This window comes from Notamacropus eugenii, chromosome 1 (genome assembly GCF_028372415.1).
Source record: "Notamacropus eugenii isolate mMacEug1 chromosome 1, mMacEug1.pri_v2, whole genome shotgun sequence".
NCBI lineage: Eukaryota > Metazoa > Chordata > Mammalia > Diprotodontia > Macropodidae > Notamacropus > Notamacropus eugenii.
This window is the reverse complement of record NC_092872.1, coordinates 368236544-368256622: the sequence shown is the minus strand read 5'-3', so window position 1 is coordinate 368256622 and position 20079 is coordinate 368236544. Positions and strand designations below refer to the sequence as shown.

The 20079-nt window shown below is 38.4% G+C and overlaps 2 pseudogenes; both read right to left on the bottom strand.

Annotated features, from left to right (window-relative positions):
• Nucleotides 1-1890: 1890 nt before the first annotated feature.
• Nucleotides 1891-5094, bottom strand: LOC140517681 (protocadherin alpha-3 pseudogene; annotated as a pseudogene).
• A 7037-nt stretch (nt 5095-12131) lies between these two features.
• On the bottom strand, nt 12132-19592 carry LOC140517675 (protocadherin alpha-2-like; annotated as a pseudogene).
• Nucleotides 19593-20079: the final 487 nt, after the last annotated feature.

The following is a 20079-nucleotide window of genomic DNA, read 5'->3' as shown; positions in this document are numbered from 1 at the left end:
AACAACAGCTATTCTCTTCCTACAAAATGATCCCTCATGACACATTCAGAAAGACACTTCCGAGGCTTGGTGGATGACTAGTTGGATTCAGTAGTGTGTCTTAAGTACTTACCTCTTTTATGTTCCTCCTAAGGCAAACGGATAGTTTTAGTTATTCCTTCTGGCAGTTGCTACAACTACAGACCTGTAGGTTAAAAACTAAGGACAGTAATAACTCCTTTTCATAGATACACTCATCTTGACCCTATACTCTTGGATTAAGAATAATCTGATGCTATACTTATGATTTGGGTGGCTATAAAACTCATCAGATTACCTAGTAAGGGTTAAACACTGAGAGGGGAAGGCATAAAGGGAGGGAGAAAGAGAAAGAGAAAGAAAGAGAGAGAGAGAGAGAGAGAGAGAGAATATGAATCTCTAACCACACAGGATTGTTCACTACTAATCATCCTACTCTCCCTCTTCTGCCTATGCAAAACATAGATTAGGGCCCAGATTTTGTATAGGAAAGTCCATAAGAAAGAAAAAAACTATTGTTAAAAATTAAAAACACTTATTCAATCACATATGTATTGCATGTATATGATTTCAAGCCTTAAACATGTCTATAATATTCTAAAAATTTAGAATCTGTTGGATAACTAAATAATGTTTACTTTCATCCTACTATTTAGTGTCCTATAGACAGAGACTGAGCCTTTCGCATTCTGAAATGTTCATAAAGTTCTTAAATGTAAGACACATCACAATAAAGCATTTTCATTTCTCTGTGTAAAGGCAGAATAGAAAGAAAGACACTGTAGCTGGAGTTATATAATTTCAGTCCAGTTTCTGGAGTGGTACTTATTATCTGGAGACCTTAAGCAAGTCACAACTTCTCTGGACCTCATTGTTTTCCACTTTAAAATAAGTGTATGGGACTAGACGAACTCAAAAATCTCCTCCAGATCTAAATGTATGCACTTTAAATTGCAATTAAGGAAGCTGTATTAGAAAACATTAAGACGTGAATTTCCATATTTTAAAAAAACCTTTGGAAAAATATTTTCTAAATATAACAAATCTTCTAATGAAAACAAAACAAATGTTTTCTTGATTGTTTCTGATTAGCACCACAATCTTCAGTATCAAACCAAGAATAATTATGAAAAAGATATTAAATCTAATGTCTAAATCTGATGTCAAGACTAGGATGTGAGCCTTTAGAATAATACATAAGACCTTTATTTGACCAGAAGCTCTTGGTCTTAGTATAGGTGAATTAATCCCAGAAAACTCTGAGGTATAAAGGAATAGGAAAATCTGTAATATTCCTGTCCCTCCCCCACAAAAAAAAAAATCAAGAAAAAATACATAAAGGACATCCTTACCGACAGATTGTTCAAACAATAAGAAATAAGAAACTTTTGTATTAGTTTACCACATCACAAACCTCACCTGAGCCATTGATTTCCTCCTCAAAATTTTCTTATTGAAAATTAATACATTTCACTTAAGGTAATCTGACAATTTATATACGATCCCAATTTTAAAGAACCTTCATATAGACTGGTTAAAACTACAGCAATTCAAAAGTAGCAGAATTTCAGACGTGAGCTATTTTACAATTTTAAACATAGCTCTTCAAAAGAGTCACATATTTGTAAGTTTTGACTTCAAATTTCAATCACTTAGTATTCACTAAACTCGACCAAAAATGAACTTCATTCAGCCCTAGACCTTATAGATGGGAACTCAAGCATATCACAAACTCATGGCACACTACTGGAAGGAAAGGTAGAAAAAAATAGTCCTGGTAGTCTTCCAAAAAATAAATAAAATAGAGTAATTCTCAAACTATAAATGATGGGAAAAGGAGAACATTTAGTCTTCTAGATTTACTTTCCAAATCTAGTGAGTGAGGAAACTGAATGTGATTCCTGTACAGGAACACTCCCAATTCCCAAAACAAAAAAGGAACAAAGCGTCAATTTCCAAATTCACTTTACCAGAAGGTGCTAAACTAACCTGCTGTTGCTCAGCTCTCCCTTCGCAATCAGGACACGGAGGCAGATTGGGGCTGAAAGCCATGAGGTCGTTCTTGGTCGCCCCTTCTCCAGAACACACCCTCTGTCGTTGTTGCTGGGAATACGACCAGCTTCCAACAGCGCTGGAGCACACCAGAGTGGGCTTCCGAGAAGCATATGCGCATTGATGGGGCGCCGAGCAACGCAGAGCCACATACAGCAGCAGACTCAACACCAGTAGGCTTGACACGGAGCAGATGGCAATGATCAAATAAACGTTCGCATGCACCAGGTTAGCCTTCCCAACGCCCGCCCCAGCCCGTGCCACACTATATGACCCTTTGAGCATCTGTTCCCTTTCTACTAAAGACACTGTCACCGTGGCAGTAGCAGAGAGAGGGGGCTCTCCGTGGTCCTTCACCAGCACCAAGAGAACCTGCCTCAGTCCATCAGACTCTTCCAAGGTCCTCGTAGTGCTGATCTCGCCAGTGTACAAACCCACGCGAAAAGGGTTGCGCCCAACTCCCATTTCTGGCAGCAGCTCATAAGACAGCCAAGCGTTATAGCCGCAATCCGCATCCACCGCCCGGATCTTAGCCACCACGTTGCCCGCAACCACCAACTGTGAATCAAGCTCAGTTACTGGACTGCCACCCGAGTGGACCCCAACCTGAGGCAACAGCACTGACGGCGGATTGTCGTTTTCGTCCAGTACGAATACCTGCAGACTCACGTTGCTGCTCAGAGGAGGGAAGCCTGCGTCGCTGGCGTTCACTTGGAACTGCAGCAGCTCCAGCTCCTCGTGGTCCAGAGGCTGCAAGGCGTACACTTTCCCGCTCTCTGAGTGAACCGACACGTAGCTCGACAGTGGACGCTCCCCAATCCGACGTTCTACTAGCGAGTAAGACACCAGCGCGTTCTCATGCGTATCCGGATCCGACGCTGACACAGTGAAGATGTGATGGCCGGGAGGATTGTTCTCCTTCACGAACACAGTATAAACAGGCTGCTCGAACATAGGTGCGTTGTCGTTCACATCACCGATGCCCACTGACACACTGGCCGTGGTCCACAGAGCTGGCTTCCCGCCATCTTTGGCTGTTACCACCAGTTCATAGGCTGACACGCTCTCACGGTCCACTGGAGACTCTAGGATCAGTGAGTAGTAATTTCTGAAAGTGGACACCAGAGTGAAGGGCCCAGGAGGTGACAGCGAGCAAGTCACCTGTCCGTTAGCGCCGAAGTCACGATCAGACACACTAATGAGGGCGATGATTGTGCCTGGAGGCGCATCCTCTCTGACAGGTAAAGATAGGGAGGTCACCACCACCTCTGGTGCATTATCGTTAACGTCTAACACTTTTACCAAAACTTTGCAGTGTCCAGATAATGGTGGAGTTCCTTTATCAATAGCTATCACATGAATTTCGTATAATTTTATTTCTTCATAATCTAGGTGGCCCTTTACTCTAATTTCCCCAGTGATAGGATCTATTTTAAATTTTGCTATTACATTAGGGGGAGTGTCACTACTGAATGAGTATGTAACTTCGCCATTTACTCCTTCATCGATATCCGAGACATTGAATCGGACCACTAATGTTCCATTTACCGTATTTTCTAATAATTGGACTTTGTAGACTTCTTGTTCAAACTTTGGAGCATTATCATTAACATCGAGCACCTCTATCAATAATTGTACAGTTCCCGTGAGCTCGGGTTTTCCCCCATCTGTAGCAGTTAATAATAAAGGAAGTTCCGGGATTTTCTCTCTGTCCAAAGACTTCTTAAGGACAAGAGACAGAGACTTACTTAGTTCATCATTCGTCTTTACATCCAAAGTGAAGTATTCGTTAATGCTGAGCCTATAGGTCAGCAAAGAATTTGCTTCCACATCATCATCGGATGCTCGCTCTAGTGGAAACCTGGAGTCTAGTGGGCTGGATTCATAAATAAATAGATTCTTTTGTGTTACGGAGAACACAGGCGGATTGTCATTAATATCTTTGATCTCCACATCCACATGGAAAACCTGCAGCGGTTTCTCCACGATCACCTCCAGGTGGATGCTACAAACAGGATTAAGGCCGCACAGCTCCTCCCGATCGATCCGCGAATTCACAAACAAAATGCCGTTCTGCACATTTACCTCCAAGTAATCCCTGCGACCCTTGGACGCCACCCGGAACAACCTCGACACCAGCTCCCCGACCTCCAGACCCAAATCCTGAGCGATTCGCCCCACGAACGTACCGTGTTTCGCTTCCTCCAGCACCGAGTAATGGACCTGACCGCTCCCCACCTTCCAGGCTGTATGAAGCAGAAGCGACAACAGCAGATGCTGGGCTCCCAGGCCGCCTGTCTTCCAGTCTATCATCGCAAACCCTTTTCAGAAGCCTTAATCATTTAAATATTACTCAAAAAAAAATCCCAGGAATAAAGCGGTTGACTGTTCCCAGAGTCCATAAATTCAATGGCAGACCAAAGAGAGCCATCAGGATTTTGTCAGGAAAGTAAAAATAGAAGGGTGTGGACGGCTTTTTTTTTTTAAACGGGAAGTTTGCTCTCCCTCCTTTGTTAGAAAATAACTTTTGTTAGACAGCGACACCATGTGGTCAGTTGACTTTCACAATTTATTTGAACTACATATCCTTCATTTACTCCTGCAGTGTTTCCATTTTTTTTCTAGGTTGGAGACTCCAGAACAATGTATCCTATAAAATTCTTTTTTTATCTTCCCAAAATACAATATATCTGATTTTAAAGGTATAATCAAATACATTTCTCAAAATTGGCCCTTTAAAATCTGCCTGAACCTGCCCCCTCACGAACCTCCTATGCTGGTTGGACTTGGAAATTGAAATACTGTTTGCATCAAAATGTAAGGTAAGACCATATGTAATATGAATGGTGGGCCTGAAACTAAGAAAGAGACTCGCGAATACTTCATTCCAGTATGCAAAATAATCATTCTTGGTCTGTATATCTACCTGAGATTTGGTTTTATGAAACTGGTTTTGATGATATGCCGAAAAAAGATATATTTTGGAAATCATTTTCGATGTCTCCTCTGTTCTTGAAATCTTCATACACAGTCCTAAGAAAGATTTAGACATGATACTTTTATTTATGTGGATGTTCAGATACAGTTTTCATTGTCTTTTCTCCTTATCCTTGGGGGGGGAAAAGAAAATCTAGAAAGTCCTGTTAAAATCTGTTGTATGTATAAGGAACAGAATGTTTCAGAATTAGATTTCTCTGGTCTCAATTAGCAAACCCTCTTCCCAACTTCAGTTTCATTCAGTTTCAGCTGGCATATCCATTCTATGAAAAAGAAAACCTTCATTTTCCCACATACTAATATGATTAGTAAATGCTATTATAAAAAGCATGTCAACATCAATTTTATGCGTTAAAAGAAACACATCCTAAAATTCCTGTTTCAAGTAACCAATATACAAAACCCACAATTCCTTTAATTATAAATAGTGTGAAGAATATATAAATCCGAAATCCAAATTCACTATGTTTTCCAATTCAACAACTATTTGTGGAACAGTTACTTTGTAGAGAACTACACTAGAGACTGTTGTGGAAATCAAGAAGTATATGCTGTATCTAATCCCTGATTTCAAGGTGAATGTAAACTTTTTGGATAGATTATAATTACACACATTGTATCATACAATCCTAAGTGTACATGAAATTCTGTGAGAATAAAACCAGCCAAAACATTATAAAAGACTAAACAGGATATTATGGAGAGTCAGCGTCTATGAGTGAGCAGTCAAGAAGAGGAGAGACCAGTATTGGCTGACATTATCAAAAAAAAAAAAAAGTAGCAATGAAGTTTTAGATAGAACTTGAAGAATTGGTGGACAAAGGAGAAAAGAGGATTCTATGCAGGTGGAAGATAATGAGATATAAAAATGAGGGAATTACTTTGCCCATTCAAAAGGACAGAAATAAAGTAATGTTCTGGGGAGTCATTTTAGCCTAAATTTTATACTGGTGATGACTTTCAGAAACTACTACTCAGTGTGAGCTGGGAAGTCTTGTGAACTGCTAGAACATACATGACTATGAGCTAGTTGTTTCTCTAAAGGACATTCCTCAAATGCTATGGAGTTTGGCTTTCATCTAGTGAGCAATGGAGAATAATTTTAGGTGATTAAGATGGGAAGTAATATGATGAAAAATGAACTTTGAGAAAATTTCATATAGCTGTGAACGGGATACATTGGAGAGATAGAGAATTATGAGCCTTTGGGTTAAAGACATTATCTTAATATTGAAAATGGAAATAAATGAAGATATAGAAGAATAAAATTTGACAAGAGGGTTACTGAGGACAAAAAGTAGTGTCATATCAGAAGAGATAAATGAATTCAGAATTTTGTTTATCTCATAATGGATCCCCAAAGATAAATGTCAAAAATGCTTCAGGAGTATCAGATATGGGCATCAAACATTAAATTTATGTAGATGTCAAGTCTCGGCATTTGGGAGAACGGTGATGCCATTAACAGAGACTAGTAAAGTGGAGATCGATTTTGCCTTATTACGAAATATGATTTGAAAATATTTAAGGAGATGACAGAACATCTAAGTGAAAATTACATGATAGTATATGGTGACAGAAGAGGAAATTGGGTAAGAAACAAAGCTGAAGAAAAGCTAAAAGTCACAAAACCATGAGCGTGGTTGAGTTCACTGAGAAACTGCCAGAGATGAGAGCAAGAACAAAATACTGAACTCGAAGGAATGTCTACATTTGGGACATGAAGAATTTAAGAGTGAGAGAGAGAAGAGAGACCGACATGGAAAAGGAGACAAAGACAGAGAACTGAGATAGCATAATGCCATAAAGCCAAGAGAGGAGAGTTTCCATAGGCAGGGGAAGAAAATGTCCAAAATTACAAAAAATTATAGAAAGATCAAAGAGAATTACATGAGAAGAACAATTTGTGTTGTCATAAAGCAGTAATTTTTAATTTTCCCCGTAATTGAGTCTATAGTAAACAACTAGCATGTAATAAATAAGAATTTGCATTATTTTAAAATTTTCCAAGTAATTTGCAATCAAGGAATGTGCTTAACTGCAAAGAGAAGTAAATATGCAATTTGGAACATTTATATTATCAATAGTTATGAATGTAGCAGATCAAATGAAATAATTCATTACTAGGCATACACCAGCCCTGTGGGGACCACATGGTAGAATAATATTAAGAGTATAAACTTGTCATAACTCACTTTCATAAGAATACTCAACACTCAACCTATCTCTTTACTGCTGAATAGCTTTCACTTCAAAGATCTAAGAGTTGATCTGACCGTTCAGAATTTATGAAGAAATGGAATTTGTGTTAATGTTCTGCCTTTAGAAATTTCAGCCACTTGTTCCTAGGAGGAATGAAAATTTCCAACGAAATTTTAATTATAAACTATGGTCAAGGTTTCCTTCCACATGGGTTACATTCATAGCAACAATATATTGAAAACATTCACATAAACATTTAAAAGCAATGAATAATTGCCACATTCATTTGAAACTAAAAATAACCAGCATGAAGAGTACAAAACTGGAAAAGGAAAAGAATACATTTCCAGAGAAAAGATATCATGAGGAACAAGAGACATATTTTTCCCAAAAGTTACTAAAATAGCATAGAAAGGACTTATGATTTCAGTGTGGTGAGATTGATCCATCAAAGAAAATCACAGCCTTATCTAAGACTTAGCTGCTAAATCCTGAGCAGTTGTCTGAAACATAATATGATCAGGGTGACAATATAGCTGTCAGCGATAGGATTTGAGCCCAGCTCTTTCTGACTCTGATCAAGAGCCAACTACTACTGTTGTAGGCACTATGCTAGAAGCTGTGGGTATTAAAAGCTAAAGTAAAAAGTTCCCTGCCCTCAGTGAGCTTACACTCTACTTGGGGAATCAACATATGCACATATAAATAAATACAAATTATTTTAAAAATTAATCCAAAGTAATGGGGGAGGCAGCTTCAAGGGATTAGGAAAGGTCCCATGTTGGAAGTAGCACTTGAGCTAACTTTTGAAGGAAAATTAGGATTCTAAGTGGCAGAGGTGAGGAGAGAGTGCATTTCAGAATACAGTCACAAAGATATAGAGATGAGAGATAGAATTTTAGAACACTCTTTCCACTATGTGCACTTCCTTAACTACTAGAATTGTACTTTGCCCCACCATCAACACACAAAAATAGAACACCATTGTAGAAAGAAAAGTATAAAAGACAGCATAGTTAACAGATTTGTATTCAACCATAAAGTTGGCCTTAGCAATTAAATTTTCAGGCAATCTTTCAACAAAGACTAAAAATGGGTGGGGTAGAGCCTTCATTATTTATGCAGATAAATTTTGTTTTTAGCCATGAAAACATGATTAAGACTATCTTGCTCCAAAAGGATCTGTTCTCTTTCAAAATTTCTTAAGCTAGTCCTGTGGCAGATTCTGGTTGTTTCTATGGCAATAATAAAAGCTTAGTTTCCATTGGAAGGAAAAGAAAAATATATGTAATGAAAATCCACTACTCGGTTAGATTACTGATCCTCTAAGGGCAATTAAAAGATCTAATAATCAACAATTGCAACTTCTCCAAATTTGAATTCATATGAAATTAGTCTGATTCCTACAATTAAAATTATAAAGAATCATTATTTTTATAGTGTTTAATACTATTCTGATCATTTTATTTGCTTCATACATGAATACTACATGACTATAATTTCCTCCATCTGAGTAATCCCTTCAAATCAAAATGTTGTGGTTCAGTCATTTCCAACTCTTCCTGACTCCATTGGGGTTTTCTTGGCAAAAATCCTGGAGTGGTTTGCCATTTCTTTTCCAGATCATTTTACAGATGAGGAACTGAAGTAAACAAGGTTAAGTGAAAGGGTTAAGTTACACAGCGTCTGAGGCCAGATTTGAGCTCAGGAAGATGAGTCTTCCTGACTTAAGGCCCAGTAATCTAGCCATTGTGCCACTTAGCTACAATGAAATCAAAATGACAGCCTCTCTGCAAATCAAAGCAACTCTGAGGTACCACATCACACCTATCAGATTGGCTAAGATGACAAAACAGGAAAATGATAAATGTTGGAGAAGATTTGGGAAAGTTCAAACACAAATTCATTGTCGGTGGAGCTGTGAGCTGATCCAACCATTCTGGAGAGCAATTTGAAACTATGTCAAAAGGCTATAAAAATGTGCATACCCTTTGATACAGCAATACTACTTCTATGTCTGTTTCCCAAAGAGAACACAAAAATGGAAAAGGACTCACATATTTATAGCAGTTCTTTTTGTGGTGGCCAAAACTGGAAATTGAGGAAATGCCCATTAATTGGGGAATGGCTGAAAAAGTTATTGTATATTAATGTAATGGAATTAGAATATATTCTATGTAAATGGTGAACAAGCAGACTTCATAAAAACCTGGAAAGACTGATGCTGAGTGAAGTGAGAAGAACCAGGAGAACATTGTACACAGTAACATCCACAGTGTTCGATGACTGATTTTGATAGACTTAGCCCTTCTCAGCAATGCAAGGACCTAAAACAGTTCCAAAGGACTCATGGTGGGAAATGTCATCCACATCCAGAGGAAGAACTATGGAATCTGAATACAGAGCTAATCAGACTATTTTTGTTTTGTTTTGTTTTCTTTCTCGTGGTTTCTTCCATTCATTATAATTCTTCTATGCAACTTGACTAATGAGAAAATGTGTTTAATAGAAATATATGGGTAGAGCCTACATCAGATTGCATGCTGTCTTGGGGGGGGAGGGGTTGAGAAAATTCAAAACTTATGGAACAGAATGTTGAAAACTAAAATTAAATAATTTAACCAATTAACATTTTAAAAGTACACTTCAATCTGAAAAAAAGTGAGTCTAAGGTTCAACAAAAGTTGCTAGATCTGAAAAATTCATAACTCTATGGCAAACCTGATGATAGCTTCTCCAAATTTAGCTATGCTAGTCTGAGAGCAAGAGGCATACAATATATTACACAGTTCATACTCTGGGGACTATACCATAAGAAATAAACAACATAACTCTGGAAGATCAATGAAAATTATCAAATACAGGAGTTTTTTGCAATGATAAATTTAAAAGGTTAGAATTATTTGGTTTGAAATTATAAAAATTGTAGTGGAATACAGTCTATGAGATCCAAAGGATAGAAGGTATAAATACAAAAAAAAATTTGTTCACTAAAATTTCTGAACACTGTGCATTCCCTGAATCTTTATAATTTAAAAGGAATAAAGTAAATTTTTATTTTATACATCAAAGCAACATAAGGACCTTGTTAAACTATTTGGCTGTAAAGACAAAATACAATATATTCAAGAAGAGCATTTAGAAATTCATAAATGGCACAAAAGTTTATTATAAGAGAATTCTGGGGACAAATTACTCAACTTTGAAGATAATAGTCATGTTCTTTCTGCAATACATTGTTTGAGATCAAAGGGGGAGGTGGAACATTATCCTGAGTGTGTCACTGATCTAACCAAATAACTTACCTTAATAACAAATATGTTTTCCAAGGAACACAAATAAATCTAATGATTGCTGCAGGAACTACCAGAAACAATCACAGATCTCTGTTAACAAATGCTTGAAAGATACCTTTACTTTGAAGTGAAATTATCTTAATCTTACTCTCAACAGTTAAGAATAATTTTATTCTCTTCTCTTCTAGTGGGGTGGCCATCAATCTCAACTAGTCCGTTGGAAATTATTTTAAAAGATGAAGCTATTTTAATTACCTACAATTCTTCTCTATTCACTGTCACTCTATTCTACATTCATGTTACCTTTCACTCCACCTATTTCTACATTCTGCCAACAGAAACAGAGCAGGAATTAGGTAAGGTTCTGTCTACAAGAAGTCAAATACTGTCAATGATTTCAAATGTCTGCATATTTAGAAATCAATGGTGAATTTCTGTTTTCCGTTCTCTTGATGTTTGTTATCCTACAGGTAACATTTTTTTGCATATTCAGGAGCACTTTTTAAAGGTCAGAGAAATCACACATTTATTTATATTTTCATCCTATTACCTAAAGGAGTAATTTTTGCACACAAAACTGTAAATGTGTGCTAAACATAAGGAAAGTTTCAATAAAAGTAAATAAAATATTCTCCTGAATTTCCCTGTGAATATTCAAATTATTTTGAATATCAGCTTTTGTTTATCGCAGGAACTCTGTATTACAAAGTCCATAACCTACTGCTTTTATTATATCTCTATTTTCCTCAAAAATTATAAAGACCAAAGGAAAGTTGGCAAATTGTCTGGAAGAGAAAGAAGACCAGGAGGAGGAGGAGGAGGAGGAGAAAGAAGAAGAAGAAGAAGAAGAAGAAGAAGAAGAAGAAGAAGAAGAAGAAGAAGAAGAAGAAGAAGAAGAAGAAGAAGAAAAAGAAGAAGAAGAAGAAGAAGAAGAAGAAGAAGAAGAAGAAGAAGAAATTATTGGAAAAGAAAAGAATAGGAGTGGACATGAGATTTTGGTATAAACCAAATATGTCCATATACCTTCTCTGAGAAATCGATTCTCTTCAAAGCTCTTTAATAATGAAAATATATGAATAATTTATACAGCAAACTCACACTTTAAAAACCTGCAGTTGTGAGGTAGATTCTCTCTATTTGCCTAGATAAAATTATAGCAAGCCATTAAGCAAAAGAACTGGGAAAAATAAAACCTTTCCAAGAAAACATGTAATTACATGTTATAATACTAATTTTAACCCCTTCATATGTTTAAGTACTACATATTTCAAAATAATAATAGCCAAAAGTCAATCTGCAAAATTAATAAATTCATATATTGTAAATACAAATCACAGTTCAAACAAAGAAAATGTAATTTGTAACGAAATTTGAGAGAAATGACGAAAAATGTGTTGTCCGGATAGATTCTTCTGAGAATAATTGTGATCTTGAAATAAGGCTGAAACTATGCAATTCTCCTATGGCAGGAATATTGGAAACTTTACAGACACATGGAATAAGCACTGAGCTCACCTGTATCTTTTAAATACCTAAATATGAATAAAACAAGAACGGGGAGAAATTCGGTTGACGACTAAATCTCAATTTATGAACTCACCTTACAACAGGGGCCAGAACCTGTTTCTAGCTGTGGACTTCTGTCCTCAGAAGAGGGACACGAAGGGAGGTTAGAATTGAAAGCCATGAGGTCGTTCTTGACTATCCCATCTCCGGAGTAAACCCTCTGCTTCTGGGAATACGACCAGCTATTCATTCCACTGGAGCACACTAGCGTGGGCTTCCCAAGGCCGTAGACAGCCTGAGTGGGAGTGAGAGTGGAGCATCTTAGAGCCACATACAGCAGCAAGCTTAGCACCAAGAAGCTGGACAGCACAGATATCTATGATCAGAAAGACGTTAACATCTCCCAAGACCTTCTCTTTCGACAAGCCCACCACCTCCGCCTCGCGGGCTACCCCAGAAGAGGCCTTCACTGAGAGTACGCTTTCTACTAAAGACACGATCACTGTGACTGTAACAGACAGAAAGGGCTCCCCATGGTCCTTTACTAACACCAACAGCGTCTGCCTCTGCCCATCCGACTCTTCCAGGGCCGGAGCAGTGCTACTCTCGCCAGCGTACAGACCCACGCGGTAAGGACTGCGACCTACGCCCACCTCGGGCTGCATTTCTTAAGACAGCCACGCGTCGTAGCCAGATTCCGAGTCCACAGCCCGAATCTTCGCCACCACGTGACCCGCTGCTACAGACTGTGATACCAGCTAGATCACTGAACTAACAGCAGCATGAGGGGGCAGCAAAACCGGCGTGTTGTCGCTCTCGTCCAGCACGAACACCTGCAGGCTCACGTTGCTGCCCTGAATCTCCGGCGCTCACCTGGAACTGCAGCAGCTCCAGCTCCTCGTGGTCCAGAGGCTGTAAGGCGTACACTTTCCCGCTCTCCGAGAGCACAGACACGTAGCTAGACAGAGGACGCTCCCCAACCTGCCGCTCCACGAGTGAATAAGACACCAGTGCGTTCTCTTGGGCATCGGGATCAGACGCGGACACTGTAAAGATGAGACTGCCTGGCGGGTTGTTCTCCTTCACAAACACAGTGTACTCGGGTTTCTTGAAGACTGGCGGCGCATTGCCGTTCACGTCGCTGATGCCCACAGACATGCTGACCTTGGCGCAAAGGGTTGGCGTCCCCCCATCCCTCGCAGTCACCACTAGCTCATAGGCAGGCACATTCTTGCGGTCCAGTGGGCCCTCAACACCAGTGAGTAGTAATTCCTGAAGGTAGAAACCAGCGTGAAGGGCCCCTAGGGCAACAGCGATCAAGTTATTTGCCCGTTGTCACCCGAGTCAACATCAGACACGCAGATGAGGGCAATAACCGTGCCTGGTGGGGTGTCCTCTCGGACTGGCAGTGATAGTGCGGTCACGATCACCTCAGGGGCGTTGTCATTGATGTTCAGAACTTTCAATGAGACTTTGCAGTGGCCGGTCATTGATAGAGTTCCCTTATCGGAAGCAATTACCTGAATTTCATACGATTTGGCTTCTTCATAATCCAATTGTCCCTTAATTCTAATCTCCCCGGTGCTGGGATCTATTTTGAACTTGAACGTCACTACTGAATGAATAGATGACCTCTCCATTTAATCCTTCATCTGTATCAGAGGCGTTTAGTTTGATCACCAACGTTCCGTTGACTGCATTTTCTAGTAATCGGACTTTATATAAAGTGAGTGGTCGAAATCCGGCTCATTATCATCCACATCCAGCACTTTAGTGAGCAAATAAACTGTGCCCGTGAGTTCGGGCTTACCCCCATCTGTGGCGATCAATAATAAATTAACCTTCGATGTCTCCTCTTGGTCTAAAGCTTTCCTGAGCACAAGGGACAGAGATTGCCTTAATTCGTTTGTCTGTACATCCAAAGAGAAATATTCGCTCGGACTAAGCCTGCAGTTCAGCAGAGCGTTAGACCCTGTGTTTGCGTCCGACGCGCCCTCTAGCGGAAAACGCGAGTCAAGTGGCCAAGATTCTGAAAAAAAGAGATTTTTTGACTTCGTAGGGAAGACAGGAGGGTTGTCATTAATATCCTTGATCTCCACCTCTACATGAAAAACCTTCAGCGATTTCTCCACGATCACCTCCAGGTGGATGCTACAGACCGGGCTTTGGTCTCACAGCTCCTCCCGGTCGATCAGCCAATTCACAAACAAAATGCCATTCTGCACATTTACCTCCAGGTAGTCTCTTCGGCCTTTGGACACCACCCGGAGCAGTCGTGACACCAGCTCCCTGACCTCCAGGCCCAGGTCCTGCGAGATTCGTCCCACGAACGCACCGTGTTTCGCTTCCTCCAGCACTGAGTAATGGACCTGACCTCTCCCCACCTCCCCGGGTGTGAAAAGCAGAAGAGAAAACAGCAGACGCTGGGACCTAGGGCCGTTTGGACATGAAAACAGCTTTGGAAACACTTGGTGAACTCTTCAAATTAGTGTTTCATATCTCAAAGGAGGAAATTAAATAAATTTTTGCTCCAATGGCTCTCGTCCAGTACTGCTGTATTGTTTCCTTGGACTGACAGAATAGAGCTTTTAGTATCCTAATGATGGAAGGTCTGTTGTTCTACCTTCCTAGGGAAGACTTTGTAGTGGACAGCGACAACATGTGACTAAATGTATAAGCTCTACCACTATGCCTTTATTTCACTTCTTAATTAGAAAATGGAGAGAAGCACTAAGTCGTTTTCCCTAGTCATCCACACTCATGTTTCTAATATATCAGACCAAGATAACTTGCTTTTAAAAATTGATTCTTTTTCCGAAAGTGTATCAGGTAGATAAGACAAAAATAAATCACAGTAATATAACTTTATGAGTATAACAATTTTTGTTCAAGGGAACTTAGGGCAAAATAGGAATAATGAATTTGGGGGAGGGGGCGGTTTTCAATGCGACTATAGAAGTTTTGTACATATGCCATGCAAAGCAACTGCCTTTGTTTTGGAAGTGGTGATGGATGTGAGTCAAAGAGTCCCAGAATCTCAGATATGGAAAGGAACTATAGAAGCCATCCAACTCCACCTGTACCTGAACTACACCATTACGTTGCAACAGAGCCTTTCCTTCAATTCCTCTGTGAGGGAGAACCCACTACCTCCAGCAGTAATCCCACTTTTGGAATGAATGCTGGGAGGTTTTTTTTATATCAAGCTTAAATTTGTCTTTCTGAAACTTACACCCATTCCTCCTAGTTCTTGTCGTGGAGACAAACAAATTAATTCATCCCTCTTCTACATCATATCTTACAGCTACCTAAGAAAGCCAACAATCCCTCTTGAGTTTTTCCCAGGCTAAAGACTCCCAACTCCCAACCCTACAACTGTGCTGATAAAGCAGAATCTTTGGGCAATTCAACATTTTTATTGCCCTCTGGACAATCTCCTGCATATCAATCCCTTAAGCATGGCCATCAGAAAAGAATATAATATTACAGATTGCTATATCACATTGTCAATTCATATTGAGTATAATTGAGTATAAAATTCACTAAAACCTCCTGATATTTTGCAGAAAACTTCTGATTAGACTTTTATTCAACATCTTGTACTTAAAAATTTGATTTTAACACCAATATAAAACTTCACATTTATCTCTATTAAATTTTCTCTCATTAGATATGACCCAGTATTGTAACCTGTTGATATCATTTTGTATCCTTTATCTAGAACCAAATTGTTGACCGTCCTTCATTTGGTATCATTTGCCAGTTTTATAAGCATTCCAACCATTCATTTATTCAATCCAGTGCCTAACATAGTCCATATCACACAGGCAAATAGCAAACTTGTTGAATTGAATTGAATTCATTAATATAAATATTAAACTTCACAACGCCAAGCACAGATCCCTGGACCACTCTACAAAAAACTTTCTTCCAAGTAATTTTTCATCATGTCCATAAGGAAAACACAAACAAGATTGTCAATTTTTTAAAATTGGATAGACTATTTCTAAAGCTATCCCATAATCTAAGAGTTTAATAAATCTGTCAAGAAAAAAGACTTTTGAGTTAGTTTGAGATGACCTGTTGTTCTGCATTCATATTGGCCTTAATGATTTCCACTTCCTTTTCCAAATATTTACTAACCATTTCTTCAGTTTTTGAATTTTGTCAAGAAGTTAAATCAAGCTCGGTGGAATATGATTTTAGACTCCATTTTTCTCTTTTTCTGAAAATTGTAACAATGTTTGCCCTTCTCACATCCTGTGGCATCCCTACTGTTTTACAAGACCTTTTAAAAATGATTGATGGCAATTACAATTTCAATCCCTTTGGTATGCCAGGTAGAAGTTATGCTGAGTCTAGTAACTTGAATTTCAAGGTAGATGGATTGTCTTTTATTATTTTTCTACTTACTTGAGATTTCAAAGCCATACTGACCATTTTTGTTTCTTCCTTTTCAGAACATAGATAATTCTTATTGTCAGGGAAATAAGTAAAATAATGCTTGATCAACTCTTCCTTCTCTCTACCATCAATTATCATCATCTATTCTCCATGCAGCAGTGCTCTGATTTCTTCTTTGTTCCATCTCTCTCCCATAAAGCTTTTTAAAAATCACAATATGATTTTTATAGGACCTCACGACTTTGACTTGAATGAATAAAAAAGCACTTTTCACTATGTGCAAACTTCCATGCTTTAGTACAGACAAAATTAGAAAGACTAGATAGTCCCTGCTTTCAAGGAATTTGCTCTAATGGAAAAGAGCACAAATAAGAGGATTCAACTGCATGACATATGGAAATTTCCAGCAGTCCATTCTATGTGTATCGTTTTTTCATCTAAGTTCATAAATGGATTTCCAATGCACCTACATTTGCTTTTGCAAAAAGTACTGCCTTTTCTTCTTCATCAGAATTTCATTCTTAATAACTTTTTATCCTTCCTGGCCTGAAATCTCATGTATAATTTTGTTCATTAAATACCACTTATCCTTTTGCCCTTTGAAAACGACTCTCCAAAAATCAATGGTGCATGTCAGAATTTCCTTCCTTCTCTGTGTTAATTTCTAAGGTGGAATGATTGTCAATAATTTCACTTTAGAAATCATCTTCTGCATGTTGATGAGTATAATAAGTTTAGTCATCTCATTAAGGATGAAATTATCATTAAGGTAAGTCAATAGGGAGTTCCAGAGTATATGAAGACACTGAAGTCTCCTTTCATTACAATATCACCTTTTTGTGTTCAGATTGGTATGTGTTTTTAATCCCTTCATCTATTTCTTGTATCTACTCATGTGATATGTAATAAAGTCCTCTACAAATGTTTCTGTTTCTGTCTTTATTGTTATTCACCCAAAGCATGTTAATACTCATGCTTCTTCCCCTATATTTCCTCATGTCAGTATATCTTTTTCATATACAACGCTTCTCCATCCCCTCTTTTACCTATTTTGAATAAGCCCTTACAATCTATAACACCATAATTGATCCCATTTCACCAAGTCTTAGTGATTCCCATGAAATAAAATTTACCTCTTTATATTAAGATCTGTAGTTCTACTTGTTTATTGCTCAGACTTTGTGCTTTTGCTTATAGACATATACTCATGGAAGAATAGGCTTTGTTTCTGTCACATTTTCTTGAATTTTGTCCCCTGTGAATTTCTGGGTCTCTCTATAGAGATTTTTTTCTTCCTACATTGTGGTTATTCTCTATGATGACTAGCATAGGGGCAATAAGAAGATAATGTTTCCCCTTTCACGGTCCTTTTTAAGTTTAAATTCCCTTTCACTAGATTTTCAATGCCTCAGCAAGTGCATTTTTATCAGCTCTTCTTGGGTATACTCCATCCCTGATCAGGAGCCTAGCATTTCCATATTATAAACCATGTTTTAAAAATCCAAATTCCATTTTCAGACACTATCTTATTAAAAACAGTTCTTTATTACTATACCTCTTTTTTAAATTATTTTTAAATTTAAAAGAATATTTTGTTTCTGCATCACATTTCTATGCCTATCCCCCTTTCCTCCTCAATCCACCAAATTTCTTCCTTGTAAGAAACATTTAAAAAGAAAGAGAAAAAAAGTAATTAGGAAATGTCAACCAACACACTGACTGCATTTAACAGTATATGCAATATTTCACACCCAGAGTTTTCCAAAGAAGGGTGGGTGGTGCATTTTCTTCCATTTTTCCCTTGGGCCAAGTGTGTCCATTATAAGTATGAAGTCTTTGATTTTGTTTTATTGGTTTTTATTATGACCCACATTCTCATAATCCTTGTGCCTCTTGTTTTCTTGGTTCTACATACTTTACTGCATCAGGTAATATAAATTTTCCCTTGTTTCTTTGAATTCTTGATTTTCAGCATTTTTTTTTAAACTCCTTCTTCTTCTATAACTCTAACCTTCAATCACCAGTGGTGATGAAGGACTGTGTGTATGACTAAAGGCCTGTTTCTTGTCCAAGACTTCTTTATCAATCTTTTCAATCTTCATTGTTGCTTTTTGGATTGCTTCTGAAAATAACATTTGTGTTCTGATGAATCACCATACTTGGATAGTAGTCATCAGGGTTACCAAACAAATGTAGCTTACTCATTTTAATACAGTTATTTAAAAGAACAAAACAGGCACAACAAACAGTCAGACAATGCATAAAACTTGAAAGAAAATTATCAAAAGACCCCATAAAGGTGTGGAGCTGAGCAATTAAAGAAAGAAGAGTTAAAAGACATTTCAACTATTAGCGATAGCCAAAGTGAAATAAAGGAATCAGGAATAACAGCTCCCCTCAACCACCCCACCACCCCTCCCCATTCCCTAAGATTATATCTTGCTCCATTAGTGCTTTTCTGCAATGGCAGAGGGAATTTCCTCACCACTGTTCTTCTTAAACCAACGAAATTCTAGATTTGGTCAAAACAACAATACCCACAACAGTATCAGCCACAGAGAAACCAAGGTCAAGGCTCCGAGGAAATATTTTTTTCCAAAAGATAGAACTATGTTCTTACAAATTTTTTTTAACAAATATTGCCTTTCCATAAAAATGGAATATGCTTTTAATTCCTAAATGCATTCTCTTAAGAGGAATTAAGTGGTAACTCCAATTCTCATAAAAGTTGTCTTCAACATTATTCTTACAGCAATCTCAATACAAGTCAACAAGCAAACAAGCATTTAGTAAGCACTTTTATGTGCCAGGCATTGTGCTAATATATAATGCAAGGACTTTGTTCCCTGAAACATCAAGTAAATGAATTATCTCCCTCAAAATAACATCTTTCAAATTTTCTCTCGAAGTACCTTAAATAAAATGTGAAAGGGCAAAGTAATTGACCATTTTGGAAGTTACTAGAAAGAAAACCTAAAATTTACAAAAGCTAAAAATTCAGAATTTCCCAAACTTCAAAATTTGAATCTCCTTTCCCGACTTCTCTGACCTGGCCTCTTGCCTTTGGTTTCTGTCCCACTTGGAAAGACATGAAGGACGGTTGGTGCTGAAAGTCATCGTTCTTATCTTCCCAGTCTCCAGAATACACGTTCTGTTACTGGGAATACTACCTGAGGCCGAAGCACAGCAACGTGGAGGCTGCTCCGACACATACACTCGGGTGTGCGAAACACCGCGTACCCACATATAGCAGCAGAGACAGCAGCCTTGACACCAAGTAGATTGCTATGGTGAGATAAATAGACGTTCACATCCACCAGTGGAGGCTCCTTCCCCACGGCCATCCCAGCCCAGGCCATTTCAAATGACCCTTTGAGCATCTATCCGCTCTCTAGTAAAGATAAAGTCCTGGTGGCAGAGGCAGTGGCGGAGAAAGGGGGGCTCCCCATGGTCCTTTACCAGCACCATGCGCACTCGCCTCAGTCCGTCAGCCTCTTCCAAGGTTACACTGGTCTTGGCCGTGTATAACCTCACGAGAAAATTGGCTACGTCGACCTCTGGTAGTGTTTCATAGGACACTCACGCATTGTACCTGGAATCCAAA